Below are 19,198 nucleotides of genomic sequence, written 5' to 3' on the forward strand. Positions count from 1 at the left end.
TGTCTCTTCCGAAAGAGACAGATACCAGACACATATACTCCCTTATTTTCTCAGGAGTGTGAGACAGATAAGAATGCAATTCTATTCATTGAGCCATACTGAGTTAACTAAATCCAAAATGGCTAAAATATAAATTGAAACTGAAAAACAATGTTAATAACTTAACAATCCCTCATTTGAGCTCATGAGAGCTCAACACATTAAAACATTTTTTTTCAATGGTTGTGTGATAAAAATAATTATCCTTAAAGCATCCCTTTAGCAGAAAAGGAGGTAGTTTAGCAATAATATGACATTAAAAAACAATTTGATACATTTAAAAGATTTTTAGTGGAATAAGCATAGCATATGTGAGGCTTAACATAAAATGTTGTTCATTAAAAAGTGTCGCAATGTATCGGCAGACGAATATGTGTTCTTTGAAGCCATCTTGTGATAAAGTTCTTTGTTGAATGAAAAAAGTGACGCAATAGTTTTTCTCTTCTTTAAGAATCTGGGGTAGACTACCCAAATTCTTCGATTTGTCACCGGGATTATTCTACCCGAAAATGTGACTCTTCGTGGAATGATTGCCCAAGAAAAGGCATTTGACTTGATCCGTTGAATGATGTCAAAACGATGTTGAATGATGTCGAAACGGCCGCTCCAGAACGATCACTGGGTCAGCTGACGTGGCTCCCAGGTCGGAGGTGATAAGATTGATGATCATCAGTTGATGAGATAGCTGGCAGCTCCTTTCCAGTTGTGGAATTTCGTCTCTCCTTTCAACCTGAGAGCGTCTCTCCTTTCAACCTGAGAGCGGAATATGTTTTTAGTCTTCTCATAAACCCACATAAATTTTATTTGGAGGAAAAACCCTGATAGTTTTGTTAGTTGGGATTAGTAAATGTTATTTGGTTAAGATCCGTAGGTCCTGTGCTGTTGGAACAGGAAAATATCTATTTTTGTGACATTAAAATAGAGCCCAGCCTTTGATTGAGTTGAATGACATTCGCTCATTCATTAATATAAGACAGAGCTTGTAAATATTTATTTTTCAAATAGGTTTTGTTCAATAATAGGTAATTTTTTTACCACGACTAAATTTATTCTAAATTTGCATAACTTTGCCTTTCATATCATATATTCTCTTCCCAGAATCCCATGATCGGCCGAATCCTGATGATCCTGGAAAAAACTCACATATATTCATATTATCTATACTCTTTTGCAAACACTGGGCTCCAAACATTACATTTTTCAAATATAATTCTGAGATAAAAAATATAATATAATATAATTACCTTCATTCGGCGAATATGCATTATTGTCCTTGCTTGCTTCAGACTTACTTTGCGATCGATTTCCTCTGGTAGATTTCTTCATATTCAAACTGTGGATTAACACTTCAAAACCTTTTCATATTCAAACTGTGGATTATCACTTCAAAACCTTTTCATTTTTTAATCTACTAATTCGTCTACATTGGTTAATTTCTTAAACATAACCTCCCTCATTTGACAAAGATCCACTGATTTTTTCAAACACGTCAAGATAAAGGGAGGATAAAATAGAGACCTCACAACTCAAAATACGTCGTAAATAACACAACCCTCTAAATCAGGCTATGAGGTAAACAAAAGAGCTACAAAACACAATAAAAAGGAGCACAAGCAGATACAATTTAAGACACTAATATATGATGACTTTGGGGCCATAAAAAATAGAGGTAACCATATTAATCTAATTCTCCTAGAGTTAAGCAAACTAAAATTATTTAAACTGCTAATCAACCTCACCTCTTTTACAGATTAGTGGGGCTGAGGATAAAATTACACAAAATTTACAAATCTCTACCATTTCCTAGATTTAATCAAACTAAAAATTATCTTCAAACTGCTAATCTTTTACATATTAGCGGGGCTCATAAAAAACACAGCACACAAAATATTTCTGGGATTTATAAATCACAGTGCTGTTAAAAAAAAAATCTAACTTAGCCATCAAACTCTTAGTCAGTCTTTTACTTGTTACTACTTATTTTATTCTATTATTTATTTTATACTGTAGCTGCAGCTGGACGAAGTCCAAAAAAGTTCCTCACGGGGAAAATAAAAGTATATCGTATCATATCATATTAATAAAATTCCCATTGTACCAATTCAGAAACTGATTCTCCCAAAAATATAGGCAAAAATTTAGTAGGCTATAGATTGAAATACATTTTCTCAATCCCTCGTTTTCAATTTCCTGAAATATCTTGCTATAGATCACAGCTCCCCACTCAACACATTAAAAATGCCCTGCATACACCGTGCAGCACATCTCCGAACAAGGATCACATCCCATTCCGACCACCAACTTTCTTAGTCCAGTCCCCCAGCAGAAGGCAGGACGGCAGCTGTTGTCAATGTTCAGGGCGGGGCTGTGTCAGACAAAGTTCGATGAGAGGAGACATCTCTGTAATGAGGCTTGTACACAGTCACTGGGAATTTTGGAAGGTGAACATCTTAGGCACAGGACGAGAAGACCGTTGCTCTGCGGCTTTTGATCTTTGATCTCTGCCACATCCATTCAGACGCTGTCTGCAATATGGATCCGATGACACACAGTCTTTCTGAGAGCTCACCTGATCAAAAAATGCACACTCGTTGATACAATGCATTAAAAATGCCAGACTGAGGATATGGGATCATAGCAAGACAGTTCACTTCCTGTTCGCAGTTTGTAAACAGTGAAGGCCATCAAACCCTCATCTGCCTTGGAACTCAAACATCAGTTTCTGAAATGACACACTCAGAGAAAAAACAAATATTAAAAATCATTATCATTATGTCAATTTCAAAAACATTTATAACTCCTTATTCAACCATCTTACTTCCAGCCACAGCTGTACAGATGTAGGCATCATTATTCTTTATACATTTGTCCCGAAAAGGGAAAGTTAACAAATTAACCATCTTCATCAATCATTAAAGTGTAAAGACTATTGGCTCAGTCACTAAAAAAAAATAAAACACTAATTTAATATTCTTCTACAAAAACTCAACAATATCTTTCAAATACTATTACTTATTTTATATTGTTTATCATTCCTCTCTTACCATTTTGACAAAGAAAAAGTCCCATTACGAGGACACATTATACTCCAACGCACAGCCCCCACCTTTTTTTCTAACCTAGAAACGGGGGGGGGGGGGGGGGGAGGAATCTTAACATTATACATCGCAAAACCTATTTCATCACATTCCCATTAATAAAACAAACGCCACTATCACAACAGTCTCATCTCACACAAAAACAACACCAAACTTAGTTAAAATATTGAAGAAAAACAAACAAAATCCCCATATGCACATTTCTCACTCACAAACCAACAATAATAGCCCCCACCTTTTAAAAGCTAGGTCACACACTCAAATGCATACGCACACACTCTTTAATCATTAGAAAATAATAAACGGTTTTATTCTATAAATTCGTTGTCTACAAATCTTATGGCATTTAAACCGCAGTTTTGTACGGTGATTTCAGTAAACGGGTTAACTTCGAACAAACCACCCGTAAACTGCTCCAGAAATGCTGGAGTCATTTTAGCATCAAATTCAGCCACTACATCATTACCAACAAAGAAAATACAAAAGTCTGACATACCATTTTGTCCAGCGAAAGCATTTTATACAATCGATCCATAGTTCGTTTTTTCATTGTTCATCGACGCTTTTATTTTTCCGCTGAACCGGAAGCGCATTCAGGACAAACCATTCTGTATCCGGGTCGAAATCGCCTCCATTTTGTTTATAGGCTATTTTTACTTTCGGTTTCTATTTTACGCAAGTAGTATTAATATTTATCAATACAGTGACGTCTCACTTTTAGTATTAATAGTTCAATATGTTAACACATATGGCCACACAACAGACACACATAAGAATCACGTGACCTCTCGTTTATACACAGCGGTTATCCAATCCCGCTGAGCTAAACTGTTCTCCCTATATTGCAACATTTTTGCAAGGCGCTCATTTTCAAAATAAATTGTCACGCACTATCGAATTCAACCGTAGAACAAAAGGAATTCATACGGTAATCCTGACCCCAAAACTACAAAAGTAGGAGCGCCAAAATTTAAACTAAATCTTTCACGTAATCTCTCGATTGCAAATACAGTAAGATAAATCCAATTATTACTGTAATCAACCTGGATCCTTCAATACTGTTCAATTTCAAACAGGCGCTTTTTCAAAAAACATATTACGTGATACGAGGACTTTTTCACCAAGAGCCATGAACAAATATGATACTCGTCCTCCAATTCGGCCAAAACTGTTTAAAAAAAAAAAACAGAAGCTCACCATAATCTTCGCGATCCCTAGTAAAAAGAAAGACTTTTTACGTCATCCGGTAACCCTTTTATTCAATATATATTATGGTCTAAGGATTCTTCATAGCGTTGACGAAAAACAAAACAAATCAAAAAATTAACCGCTATTTCTTCCTGTACAAAAAAAGCTTCATCTCTTTGAGTCTGCATTCACGTCACTTCTAAATGCACCACCCCACGACGTGTTTAGTTCAATATCGTCGGAATTATCAACTCTCTAACGACATCAAACTATAACTTGTTCACACAGATCTCATTTAAAATTTAGACAATTTGGAAGACGAAAAACCAGTTGCAGCGGACCCAAACAGACAGAACCTCCCTACGTGGATAACAGTCTCCACTTACCGTACTTTATTTATTTAGGCCTAGAAGTTCCGCCCGTCCTTGAACGCCGCATCTAGCTCCACGTCAAAATACCACCATCCGTTAGAATTCAGCGGAGGAGACCATTCGTTATAATTCAGCGTCGGAGGTCACCATTTGTTAGAGTAGACAATATTAAGTATTGTACTCTTTGCGTGTTCAATTAACTGAATGGTGAGATCCTGGTGAAGAAGTCCCTTTGCAAAGGTAAATAATTATCAGAAGCTTCTGATGACAAAAGGCTGATGACACTGAAGCCGTGTTCTATCAGGTTGTCTGTCTCGTCCAACGTGGGGCATCAATACTTATACAAAAGTGGGAGAATACGAAAAGTCTCCTCCCACCAGCCCACAATACATTGTTTACAACTCAGTAAAAACAAGAGAATCCCCCTTCTCCTCCCATCAGCAAGTTCAGCAAGTTCCCATAGCTATAAATCAGATTAGAGAAAAACAATCATACATCCGCCTGTCTCTTCCGAAAGAGACAGATACCAGACACATATACTCCCTTATTTTCTCAGGAGTGTGAGACAGATAAGAAAGCAATTCTATTCATTGAGCCATACTGAGTTAACTAAATCCAAAACGGCTAAAATATAAATTGAAACTGAAAAACAATGTTAATAACTTAACACCGTGTATATGTTGTGTATGATGTTTAAATAGTGAATTGGTGGGAGGAAGATTTGTTTGGAAGGTGTAACTCACATTATGGTTGTAGGCTAGCGGGCTAGCTAGCAAGAAGCTACAGCGCGTAGCATGCCGCTGGACTCTCAGCTCAAACTTTCGCTCCGAGTAAATTCCAGTGAATACCGGTCGCCATTTCCTCCTCCCGTCCGTGAAGCTTCTTCAAACTGCCCGCGTGTGGAGGACACGACTAGTCAGTTTGTTCGTTCCCACCTCCCCGACATGTAGCAACGGTCCCACTCGCGCAGGCGTGCACGCGCTCTCTCTCGCTCTGTCCTTCTCTCTCTCTCTCGCCCTCTTTCGCTCTCTCTCATCGTAGAAATTGTAATCCCTTGAAGTAATCCCCATTTTTAATAAATGTAACTGTAATCTGATTACATGTTTTTACTGTAACTGTAATGGAATACAGTTACTTTTTTTTTTTGCAATCTGATTACGTAACGGCGGTACATGTATTCCGTTACTCCCCAAGCTTGGTGCCAAGTGCATGTTTTATTTTTATTTTTTTATTTTTTAAAGTGTATTGTGCAAACCTAGTGTAGTGAGTTAAGAGGAGCGACCAGTGGGGCCCTCCCCAACCGGGCGGGGGCAGGAGGCGCACCCGCCCACCAAGACCCCACCCACCCCACCGGGACCCCGGCGGGCATATGGGACCAGCCCGGCGGGGCGATAGGGCTCGCCCCCCGGATACTGGGTCCCGCCCGAGGTGCCAGGACGCCCACCGGAGCGGGGCGGGCACGACATCAAACCCCAGCCACCCCCGCCGGCCCCCGGAGCACCGTTGTCAGCATGTTAACATCTCCCACGTATACATACCAAGGAAGGAAATACAGATGTCTACATTTTCAAGATACTTTACTTTCATCTAGTTTTGTGTCATTTTCAAACGGAAGACACCTGGTTAGAACGTTGCACCTTCTCAATGCCATCCAATGTCACGTTTAGCGCCGAGCAATCTCAGGGTGCAAATCTGTTATTCTTGCTGGATACAGTGGCAAAAATTAACATTTGTTGTTATCGATCCACGCTGTGCTTACTTGACTGGAATGTGGCGCATCATTCGGACATTGGAACACGTATGCGTGAGTCATGACTGGAGAGAAGGAATGTTTGGATGCTATTGTTTGTTATTGTGGAGAATTTGCACAAATTGCTCTCTCACATTAGACTCTTTTTGATTGCACAGGGATGCAGGGGGAGGTTGTTGGGAGGTGCCTTGTGCATCCTTTGACCTCTTATTGATCACGGGATTCAATAACTTTATTGATTGTCCCTCTCTCCCTGCATAGAGATCAGTCAAGCTCATGCACCTGTCCACTGATGCGCTGCGGCCAGTGCTTTGTTTAATGCATACCAAGGAGGTAAATTACAAACAAGTCAAACAGGTCTGCTTGGGAGACCATGTTTGTGTGAAAGAGTGCAAAAAAAAAAAAAGACATAAAAACTTCCTGCTTCCTCTTTGGAAAACTACTTCACGACTGTCAAGGACAAAAAGGAGTAACAAAATTGGGAGAAAGGATGAAGACATTTGAACGTATCTCTGGCATAAGATGGAATCCTCACATCTAAAAAACAACAACAACAACCACCATTAATTAACATAGTATTGCCAAAGAGAGCAATTTCAACACTTTTGGTCGATCATTTGTAAAAAATAACAGATTCACATGCAAACTGACCTATATTTCAGGGGTGTGCACAGGTAATTTTTTTATGATTGAAATCCATTCGTCAACGGGTTGGACATCGTGCAATCTAAAAAGAGAATTGTTGAATTTAAGATTAAAAATTGAATTGTTGACCAAAAAAATCACTTTAATTGGTAACATGCGATTGAATTAAGATAGTCCAAAGTCAATATATTCAGTTTAATTAATTATGAGTTCATTATTCACTCATTCACTGCCATTGACGACTATAGACGTAAAAAATCCATGTGAACTATGAAAAGCTATAATTTTTTTATTGTACATTTATAACATATAAAATTATCATGCGATTAATTATGATTAAATGCCCCTTATTTTTAATATTTAAAAAAAAATTAGGCCCGTCAGGCGATTCAAATTTTTTATCGTAATTAGTCATATGACTTCACTAGTTAACTAACGATTAATCACAAATTTTATTTCTGTTCTAAATTTACAATAAAAGTTTTTCTAGGTTTTCATACTCTTGTTAGCAAAAGTGGATTTTTTTTAAACTAATAGAAATAGTTCAAATGAATTTTTGACGTCTATAGCCGTCAATCGCAGTGAATGAGTTAAATGTAATCGTTTGGATTAGAGACACTTTGGATTAACTTTACTCAGGTGACTATATTACGTTTAATGAACTCATAATTCATTAAACTTAATATATCTACTTTGGACTAACTTATTTCAATTGTGTGTTACCAATTGAAGCGATTTTTTAAGTTGGTCAACAATTCAATTTGTAATCTTAAATTGGTTCAACAATTCTCTTTTTAGAGTGGGAGGGCCAACAGAAGTTAGGCATATACTGTAGCTGCCAATGGAACTGGCTCCCTTGTATATATATTGATAATGTGACTACTCACAAAAGCAGCAGGATGAATTTGCAAATGTTTTAAAATAAAGTTGATGGTACATCACAGTGCAGATGGACAATGACACAAAGCATACGTCGCTTATGTCCAAAAACTGCATGTGATGGGATGCGGCAGTAGAATGAATTGCATTCGTCAGTCAAGGTAGCAAGCATGCGCATATTGGGGGAAGAAATGCAAAGCAAAAACATAAGGATGAACAGAGGACACTAGCCATTTTGAGCTATGTTTGGCATCATTAGCATTTCAAGGCTCCAAATCTTCAGCGGCACTTCCGTTCGCTCCGTGCAAGCATCTACCAGGAGTTTGCAAGCAGAAAAGTAGAAACAGTTCCCAAAATGTCTGAAGTACGATGCAAGGTCTTAAAAGGCACAGCCTACAATGAAGGGGATTTCATCAAAACATGCAAAAGAGAGCTATGGACAGGGGCAGTTTATGTGTGCCATATGTATAATGTGGCTCTTTGCAATAACAGCCACAATTGTGGCGCTTTACCTCTGAGTTGCTTGGCTACCACTGACCTAATCAATTGATACATGTTGTAATTATTTATGGATACTACATTTGACAGAATGTTAATGAGCTAATTAGGCAAATGATTAAGTCTAAACGAGTTTGCAACTGTTGTAAATGGCTAGAATACTTAATAAATTTGTACCGGTGGCTGTAAACGTGATGCTAGCCTAGCCCGATGCTAGCCGACCCCAACGCGCGTGTACAACCATTGCTCTTGAGTGAAGAAAATGAAATGAAAACGCTAGCATGCTGTCCTGGTTCAAAGCTTAAAAAAAGACCACGGTCAAACCCTGAGGTGGATTCGCAGGCTGACACAAGCACGGATGTAACAAAATAACCTGGGCTGCTCATGCTGTAGCGAGAAGTGAAGCCGGCGGCGGCCATCTTGACATTGACGTTTGCGCGGCATACTTTTTTACATTATTTTCTTCCTCTACAGCGAAAATACCGCAGTGTGTGGCGTACGGTTGTACCAATAATTATAAAATACGTGTGGGAGATGCTCTAAATGCAGATTTCATCAGTAAGAATGTGAATATACATTTTCTGAGTGCTACTCAAAGATTGGCCCGCATCATCAGAACCAGTTATTAGAAACACCAACAGTGAAATGAAAGCAAAGCACACAAGACAAAACAATTCTTGTGAAATGTAAACCTAACTTCTGAAAGTCCCGATTCACAATACTGAGATAATATACTCTGAATGATTGATGCAAACAATGACGTTTGTTCTTTGCTAGGCTCTCAGTATCCCATGCAGTACAATTACGACATATGCATATTGCACTGCAACTGCCGTTTTAAAATTCCAGAGAAGTGAAGATACCCTGTGCCCTGTGTGAGTTTATGATGAATATTTTGTGGTTGTTCTAATAGCCTAAGTTGCGCAGGGTCTGGTTTGTGGTTTGGAGGAAGGAAATCCTGCTTTGGGTGCCAAGTTACTTAGGAACGCCACTGTGTGCCAGTGTCATCCAAAACAATACATTCATTACATAAAGGCAGTAAACACAATAAAACAGTGAAACAATGACAATGAGTTGAAAGCCAAAGAATAAAATGTTTTTTAAGACAAGTTTTAAAAATGGACAGTGAGGAGGCTTGCCTAATGTTTCGAGGGAGCTCGTTCTAAAGATGGGGAAGGGTAATGGAAAAAGCTCAATTGGTCCGTTTGTTGAAAAATGCATCAGACACGTCATAGCGACATTGGATTAGTTGCATCATACTTGCCGTACAGCAGTTTTCGTACATTTATGCTGTCATCTAATGTGTCTCATCAGCCATCATGGAATGTGTACGTCCGTGTCTGCTGTGTCCAAGGGTGTGGCCGAGTGTTTCATTCAGATGAAGCTAATCAGTAGTGGCATTTGCACCCATGTGCACTGAAATGGAAAATTTCACGTGGACTGACCGACAAACACCTCACAAGTGGATCCACTCCACAGCTCTCAAAGCAAACGTTGCAGTTACATGGCCAACAATTAATATAACTTCAATTGTTTTCTTTATTTCTATCCCAAAAAACACCCAAAATATTTGACCTGCTGTATTTTTATTGACTTTTTTTGGACAGCCATTTTAGTAAACACAATGTGTGTTCCCACATTGACCTGACAAAACATAATTTTTCGGGACCTACATTTGTTTATATGCTAGTAAATCTCCAGAACCAAAATGGCAACAACAACAAAAAAAGTTATCCGATCCGAAAATGATCCGATCATCTGCAGTTATTTCAACCCTATTCAGGATCCCTGTTTTTGACAAGGACTTCCTCTAGAAAATAGGCTACTGGACTGGGTGCACGCAAGTGAGTACCACAGCATTGTCATTTCTGACCATCCCACACTGTTGTCATATTTATGAATAAATTACATCCGCTGAGCTCAGTATCTGTCTGCTTGTGCCTTGATCAAATCCACCAAAATTGCGGTACGCCACCTGTGCCACAACTTAGACCTGATTTTAGCTGGTCTATATTGCATTCTACTTCTGCCACCAAATTATCAGATGTGCCTGCCAGGGGCCGTGTAATAAAAAGATGTGCCCGTTTTTACTATGAGCACACATCTGCTTGTCTAGTGAAATAGGTCACATTGCATCAAGCTATCAAGGCTATGGAAACTCCACAAGTAATTTGCACTTGCAAGGACGGTCCCAACTGTGTTAGACCATCAAATTTGCTGTATTGTTTCATTTTCTATATTAATTAAGGTCTGAATTTGGGAAAATCGACAGTAATTGAAGATATTTTAACTATACGTGGACATGTTGGTCAGAGTAGGATCTACGCAGGAGGCCAGTGGGGAAAAATGAACTTAGAGACCTTTTGGACCATTCGGCGTGGCTGATTGATGTGACATTTAGGGCAGGAAGGTTTTTCACTTTGATGGCAGCTCAAATAAATTTGAGCCTCAGTGAATGAGCGCTTTTAATGCCTAATAACATCCAGCCATTGTGCTTGGACTAAATCATAAATGGGATGTTTAATAGCCACCATATTACCAGCTATGGACAGTCGACAAGACTGAAAGCCATCCAAACTCCACACTGGATAAGACTCAAACCCAGAGCCTGTCAACTGTGAAGCAGGCATGCTTGCCACTGTTTAGCCAGGACAGAAACATTTAGATAAAAAGGTGATTATGATCTTGAAATCTTGATCTGGGAACCTAATAACATTAACTTACTGAATTGTCACATTAGCATGCTTATTACTTAATAGTATGCTAACATCATCCTCGTTTAAGATTTCCCCAAGACAGTCAGAGCTGCAATTTGATTTAATATTAACTCATTCACTGCCATTGACGGCTATAGATGTAAAAAATTCATTTGAACTATTTCTATTTAACATATTTTTTTCCACTTTTGTTAACAAGAGTGTGAAAACCTTGATTTTTTTAATTGTACATTTAGAACAGATATAACATTTGTGATTAATAGTTAACTAGTGAAGTCATGCGATTAATTACGATTAAAAAATGTAATTGCCTGACGTCCCTAATTTTTAATAATCTTTTCTTTTTCTTTTTTAAATCGTGCCAGGCGATTAAATTTTTTGACTGCATCACTTCAATAGTTAACTCACGATTAATCACACATTTTATTTCTGTTATAAATAAACAATAAAAAATATATTTTTTAGGTTTTCATACTCTTATTAACAAAAGTGGAAAAAGTGGGAAAACTAATAAAAAATAGTTAAAATTATTTTTTTTATGTCTATACCCGTCATTGGCAGCGAATGAGTTAATAACATTAATGATAAAATCACTCAAAAGACCCTCTTATGTGACATCAGACTACTTCCCCTCAGACCACAGGGTGATTATTCCCGTCTATCGCCTGTGTTTGCCAATGGGATGAGATACAAACAAATTAACAATGAAAGTTAAAGTGAGACTAATGATGTGTTGTTCTCAAATCAAAGTCGTAATTACTTTTATCTGTCAAACGAAAATGGTGGCTAAACCGCTCAGTTCGGAGGTTCGGGGTTCCACGTGCTTGTGTGGACCCCCCCCATTCTACACCATGCAAGTTCACTGAAGAGACAAAATTGTCCAAAGGTATGAATTGCTGTCCTGAGATTGGCTGGCGACCAGACTCGGCGCCTCCTGCTGGCATAGGCTCCAGCTCACCTGCGACACTAATGAGAACAAGCGCTACAGAAAATGGATGGTTGGAATTCTAACAAGCATGGCATCTTGTGTGACCCAATAGACTCAAATTAAAGAGCGATCGGACCTCAGTGAGCTTAAAGCAACTCGAGACACACTCAGGAGAGCGTGACGCGGCGGAGAAACACGAAAAGAGATGCTAGCGGACTCAGAAGACAGTCTGGGAACCAGGCCTTACCACAAATACGGAAAAATGAGAGAAAGTGATTGAAATGACAAGGATCCTTTTTTGTTTTGTGCAATTTTGAACAACAAGCATCCAGGTAAGAATGCAATACATGTTGACAATAATGAATATCCCAAAAAACAAAAAGATGATTACACATTTTATCAATAGTTGATGTAATAAGAGAGACAAGACACAGGTGGTAACAGGTAGTAATTAGGGGTGTGAATTGCCGAGTACCTGGCGATTCGATTCGTACCACGATTCATAGGTCACGATTCGATTCGATACCGATACAAATCTATAAATTGATATTTGCGATTTTTTAAAAACTCAAATTTAGAAAATACTAATCAGTAAACTATAAGATTTATATGAAAATTTATTTATCTGAAAATTCAGGTTGCAGTTTGTTTCATGTTTGAACAGCACTGAAATAAAATATTAAGTCCATTAAATTATGTTCCATTAAAATAACATTCTTCCATGCTTAATGTGTAAATCCTAACCCTAACGTTTTGTTGAATATTCCCATAAACAAATCTATGTTTAAAAATCAATTCGGCCGCATATTGAATCGATTCGAGAATTGCGTGCTGTAATGTCGCGATATATTGACGAATCGATTTTTTCTAACACTCCTAGTAGTAGTTGACTGACCAGAGGGAAATACAGAAGATGGGAGAGGAAAAAAATATGAGTCCAAAATACAAATCAAGTGGTTTCCTTGAGATTTGAGTTGAATTTGTTCCCCTGCGGAAAATACTATTTTTGTAATGTTTTGTTTGTAACAATAAAAACAGCACTATAATATTTGACTTTACTTTAATGACATAATTCAACTGAATGCAAAACATTTTTTTGTTGCTTTAATTCAATGGCTATTGTGATGTTCCTGGTGTGTGCACAAGGGCAGTACAGTGTTCTCTCACTTTTCGCAGGTGATGCATCCCATTAATTTCCAGTAGAGGTTGACTTTATTGGGGGCAGGGATTTCCTCCTTTATTAAGCCATTTCGTCTTCCATTTAGAAGAAGAAGGAGAAGAAGGGTCGTCATGGGAACTTCCGTTTCCACAACATGCATTTACTGTGCAAAAAGGTGCATTAACCCACCAGGATTGTTCCCAACGTGGGATTGCAAAGGTAAGCCCTTTTAGATTAAAACCATTTTTTTTAACGTAGTTATTAAACAGACTTTTCATCATCCTCGTGTGCTGCAGGAAGAGAACTCGCCACTCACATTCATTTCTGAATGCAGCCTTTAATCAGCAACTCGTACATCAAATGTTTACTTTCGTTGTACTGCCTGACACACTGGGCTGCAGTACTCCATTTTTTGGGACATTCTGAACAACCAAACGTGACATTTGTACAGCGACCTAAGTTTACGAATGATGAGAGAACACGGATTTTGGGGGGCGACAACCTCCACTGTTCATGGTGGCAGATTTTGTAAAACAAATGTTTCCTTAATTTTTTTTTATAAAAATCACCATTTGAATTTTTGACTGGTCCGACTTAGAAGGAAGAAAAATAGCAAGAAAAACCGAGGTCAACTTGTAAAAGATGAAGTTACGGTTAGAAGTAGCAAAGTAGCAAAAAAAAAAAAAACCCTCATAATTTGTGTTCGATTTGTCCTCTTTGCCACAAATAATTAGATCGAAGATTTGACTGCATCTTCCTATCTCTATGGCACACTTGCCACACCAATCAGTTGCCACTGGTACAAAAAGACCCCGTTTGGAAGACACGGAGGAAATCTAGTTTAGGGTCTCAGATTACTGATTAAAATATAGTTTGCTGATTTTGCATGCTCATGTGCTGCCAGTCACATATTTTGTTGCATCTAGAATTTGCCATAATGCGATCCTTGGAATTTCTTGAAAATGTAATAAAACCCAATAATGTCATAATTTTACCAATAATGTGATACAATTATTGGGGAATAATTACTTTCTAATGTTGGTCTTGTCTTGGTTGAAGTTAATTTGTAAATTTGTAAACAACAGTGCCTTGTCGGGGACCGCACGCACTTGTGTACACAATCAGGCTGTGATGAATTGACCGGGGGCAACGAGTCATCGGCACTTTGGAAGTTGTTGGCTCCATATTCACTTCCCGGGCCCCTGTGGATACGTAACATATGCTCAGACACTAAATATGGACAATTTTCTTGTGCTATAGTACAGTTTGGAGAGGAGTGACATGCATCTTTCTTGCTACTTTGCTTCACGAATGTCAATATTCATTTTGGAAACGCCCCTTTTGAAGTCAGAAATCCAAGTTGGGGAAAAAAAGGACACGGCAATGGTAAAACCCGTAGAGGCAAAGACCGTGAATGACAAAACACCACTATAAACATAGCTATTTATTAATTATTAATGTAGTTATTTGAAAAAAGTAACTTTACATAACCCAAGGTGATTTCCACTGACTGTCTTAACCAGAACAACAAACAATTTATCGGAATCAGCCATCTTTTTTTGTTTACATTCGCTTCAAACGCTTTGAGAGATTCCACGTGGGATATGTCCGACTTCCCACCTTCCTCGAATGCAGCATTATTTGAGCTCTTCTCAACCGCATTTCACACTAGCGATTAGCATTAGCTTCTCCAGCTTCTCATTCTCTCTACTTGCTTGATGTGTTGCATGCTTAGCAACTCCTCCTCCGCCTTTAGCGAAAGCGCTACATGTTAGAAGGGTAGCTTATTGGCCGACACGGAGCCGATGATTAGTTACTTAAGGGAGAACTGCGTGGTGGTGCGCAAGCTAGCTTAGCGTCTGCCGTTCTCAAGCAGCAAGAAGAACTTCCAGGATTTTTTGGTGACAGTGTGACATAGAAGTTTTTTAAACAAATTTTTAAACCAGTTAATGCCGCTCATTTCCGCTGATTGGTGAGTTTGGTGGATTCGAGTAATTATTATTAGTAAACAATGGGCTAACTAGTCAGAATGACTCATAAGAAACAGGCACTGCTAAAAAGGAGTGTTCAATTTCACTGTACTGGTTTTCATGTTGCATTGGGACCACCTTTTGAGCAGCCACAAAGAAAAAAACCAGAGGGGCTCTCCAGCTTGCCCAGTGTGGGCCTACAGTACACGCTCAGCAGAGCGCCTAATTGCACTGATACATTTGAGAGGGGAAACAAAAGCTCCCAGGAAGGAGAGCACCTCACATGAACCTGCAGATGGAGGAAAGTGTTTAATAGGTGCACCTTACAAGCACATTAACGGCACTGCGCACACACTTAAGACGAAAGTGAGTTCACGAGGCTCAGCATGAACAGCACTTCACTCTTTTGCACCACAGTAGGAGTTCACCCCTTCACATCTTTTGAGACTTTAAATAGCCCGGTCATGCAAGTAGTGCTTAAGCAACACCGTTATGTTCCAAAGGAACACATTAAAATACGGTAGCTTACGTTACCATACCATCTTGTTGTTTAAGGCCTTTTTTTTTTTAAATTGGGACCTTGTGAAAAGAAACGTAAAAAGAAAAGAACAAGACTACATCGGCAATATGGAACATAAAAAATTAACACTGACCCTCCAGATTGACAAAAGTGAAGAAAAAAGTAGGCAAATTGCTGAGATTCGTCTTCTGGGTTCCCCATTGAATTGGCAAGCTGCGTCCTCATTGCATTTTGAAAATTATTTATACCCCTCAGCTTCAGAAAACAGGTGAACTGTGATTGGTCGTTGCCTGAGCAACTGTGATGTCATCTTTAGTCGACAGCAAGTGGCAAAATGGCCGTCCCCTGAGGTGGATTTTGCATCATAACTCTTTTCCCACAAATGTAATATTAATCAGAAGGTCATGTTTAGACTAGTGAGGTCACATATAACATATTATTGTCAAGAAATGTTTAAGGTCGACTTCCACTTTAAATAAATAATATTTTTGCACCAATCTAAAGGATACTGGTAACTTCTAGCGCAGTCTTCAAGTGCAGGTGTGTCAAACTTAAGGCACATTGGAGTTATTATATGACACTCTCATATGATTTGTGACATATAAATGTCAAATCCTCTCACCATTCATTATAATCTATATTGTACACAATTGATGATGCATTTCCTTATTTTACAGATTTTTAACGTCAGATTGTGTTTGAAGTCAGAATTCATCGAAAAATAGTGACCACCAAATATGTGATATACCACACCGTTTGATTTCTTACCATTTTGAAGCCTCATTTATTTATTTAATTATCAGTTTCAATCATTCAAATTCAGCAGCGTTGTGAACAACATTCGTCTTCGTGGTGTTTCAAAGTTAACATTTTTCACTGCTCAGAGACGTCAAACATTTGCCTTTTGACAAGATAGTGAATTCGAAAAGAATCACAACGTGTCGTAGCGTAACATTTGCTGCTTAGGCCGTCAGCGCGGGGAGACACGAGAGTCGCCTTTCGTTTCAGTTTGTAGCCTTGCTTCGGTATTTGTAATGTAATGCAATCATGTGAGACTTTGAAATTCATGAGTGTCTTGATGTTCTTCGCCCTTCGCGACGACCTTGCCTCGTGCATAATATGAATCGGAGTGTGTTTCTGAGTCAAAGGAGATGATCTGTCTTTTATTTTTACTCTCAAAGCTTTTTCAGAGCATTGCGTGCAGGAGAGGCTGCAGCCAAAACCTCTTAACACAACAACTTAACACATCTCAAAAGCACTTTTTTTTTTCTTTCCGTTTTCCTCTTCAAAAGGATGCAACGGCGCCGCACATGAAGCATTAAACTCCCTCGGCTCCTCTGACAAGTGTCAATCACTTTGATGTAGCTTGCTGGGAACAAATTGTGGAAGCTTACCGTCCAATCCAAAAGATGCACACAAGGCAACATTTGTTTAAATAAAATTATTTTTTGAAGTGCACTGAGATGATTAAAAGTGCAACCAAACATCACTTTAATTGCACGCATACAAAAACGCTGCCTTTGTTGCTTTTGCGTGCTCCCAGATTTGGAAGATAAACTTTATTTTGTGCATTGTTCGTTCACAATAGAGCAAAGTTTATTGCAAGCACAGCATTTCGTAAATGTTACTTTCGGCTTTGTAAGACATGATTTAGTATTTCTGCTCTGTAAAAAAAAACTGATGTGAACTTCTGCTTCATACGACTGCTCATTAATTTAATTTTGGACAAACAATCATTTGTTACACGTAAAGTACGTTCTCACACATCATGTTCAGTGCAATTAAGATAGTGGTGAGCTGTCAGGGCCAGCAAAGCATTCTCTTCTAACCTAAAACCTGTCAGAAGCACTGACTTAAATTTGCAGCCAATATAAAAAGTCTACACACCCCCTGTCCAAATGCTTGCTTTTTGTGATCTAAAAAAACGAGACCAAGATATTTCACTTCAAAACTTTCCCTGCCATTAACTCATTCACTGCCATTGACGGCTATAGAACTAAAACTCATTTGAACTATTTCTATTCGTTTCACATTTTTTTCCCCACTTTTGTTAACAAGAGTACAAAAACCTAGATTTTTTTTATTGTACATTTAGAACAGATATAAAATTTGTGATTAATCGTGAGTGACTATTGGAAAAAAAGAGTATTAAAAATTAGGGGTGTCAGACGAGACGATTAAATTTTTTAATTGTAATTAATCGCATGACTTCAATAGTTAACTCTCGATCAATCACAAATTTTATATCTGTTCTAAATGTACAATAAAAAAATTCTAGGTTTTTATACTCTTGTTAACAAAAGTGGAATAAATGTGAAACTAATAGAAATAGTTCAAATGAGTTTTAGTTCTATAGCCGTCAATGGCAGCGAATGAGTTAATGAAAAAAGAAAAGAAAAAAGGAAATAACATATGGAGTCAGCATATAACTGCACCATGTTTAAAGGTGCACTGTAGAGTTTAAAATGTTAACATTAAAGCTTTTTCTATATCATGCATGCTTCACCAATGCTCAGATGAGTACAAAGAGCCCTGACTTTTGAACTGTGACTGCGCCTATCAGCTTGTATTTTCCATCCAGCGTGGACTGTTCACCCCCGTGAACATTTAGTGTTAGCGTCCGACGCAATAGGGATGGAAACTGAAAAAAACAAACAAGAGTTCCATATGTGTATGCTAGATTTCTTATCCAATCAGATTTGAGCCTGCATCGACTGCCATGTCAATCTAATCTGCCCAGGGCCTTTAGAGATCAATAGTGCTGACTGACGTAACAAGCTACTGTATTAAATAAGACTGATTCTTCAACCAATCAGATTTGAAATTGGTCCTCACAAGGCTGGTGAGATGGCTCATTCGTCCTGTGATTGGTTTGTCAAAGCAAAACGTGTTACAAACAACTTTGGCAAACACAATATATCTGGAATGATCTGCACAGAATACATTTGATATTTTTGTCACGTTATTTCAGTATTATTCTGAAGTCCTTCAGTTGCGTGCTGTCATATTACATTTTTGACTTCACGGTTCAGTTATTGCAGATATGTGACTAATTTGTGTCAACAACAATGGTGGCTAGCCGTGTCGTAGTCGTTTTGCGCAGCCTCCTTAGCTTGCTTATGCTTTTGCAGCAAAATATTTTGCTTCTTTATTGCCACGTTCAACAAGCGGTGTTGTACTTGAATCACCCGCCATTGTCACTTCTCCTGTGTTTGTCTTTTTCATGTTGTTTTGATACATGCAAAGCCATGTTTGTTCTTCAGATTGCAATAAAGTTAGAAACAAAAAGTATCGTCTTCTTCGCTGATTCTTCTTCTACGCTTTCCGTTAACTCCCTGTAGCTGCGCTACAGCGCCACTCCAGATTTGGCATATACATTACATCTGTTAAACGTCCTCAGCGTCTTTTTTTGGACACACCCAAGTCTTGAAATGCT

The sequence above is a fragment of the Leptonotus elevatus genome, chromosome 1, assembly GCF_054856555.1.
Source record: "Leptonotus elevatus isolate MCC_2025b chromosome 1, RoL_Lele_1.0, whole genome shotgun sequence".
NCBI classification, from domain to species: Eukaryota; Metazoa; Chordata; class Actinopteri; order Syngnathiformes; family Syngnathidae; genus Leptonotus; species Leptonotus elevatus.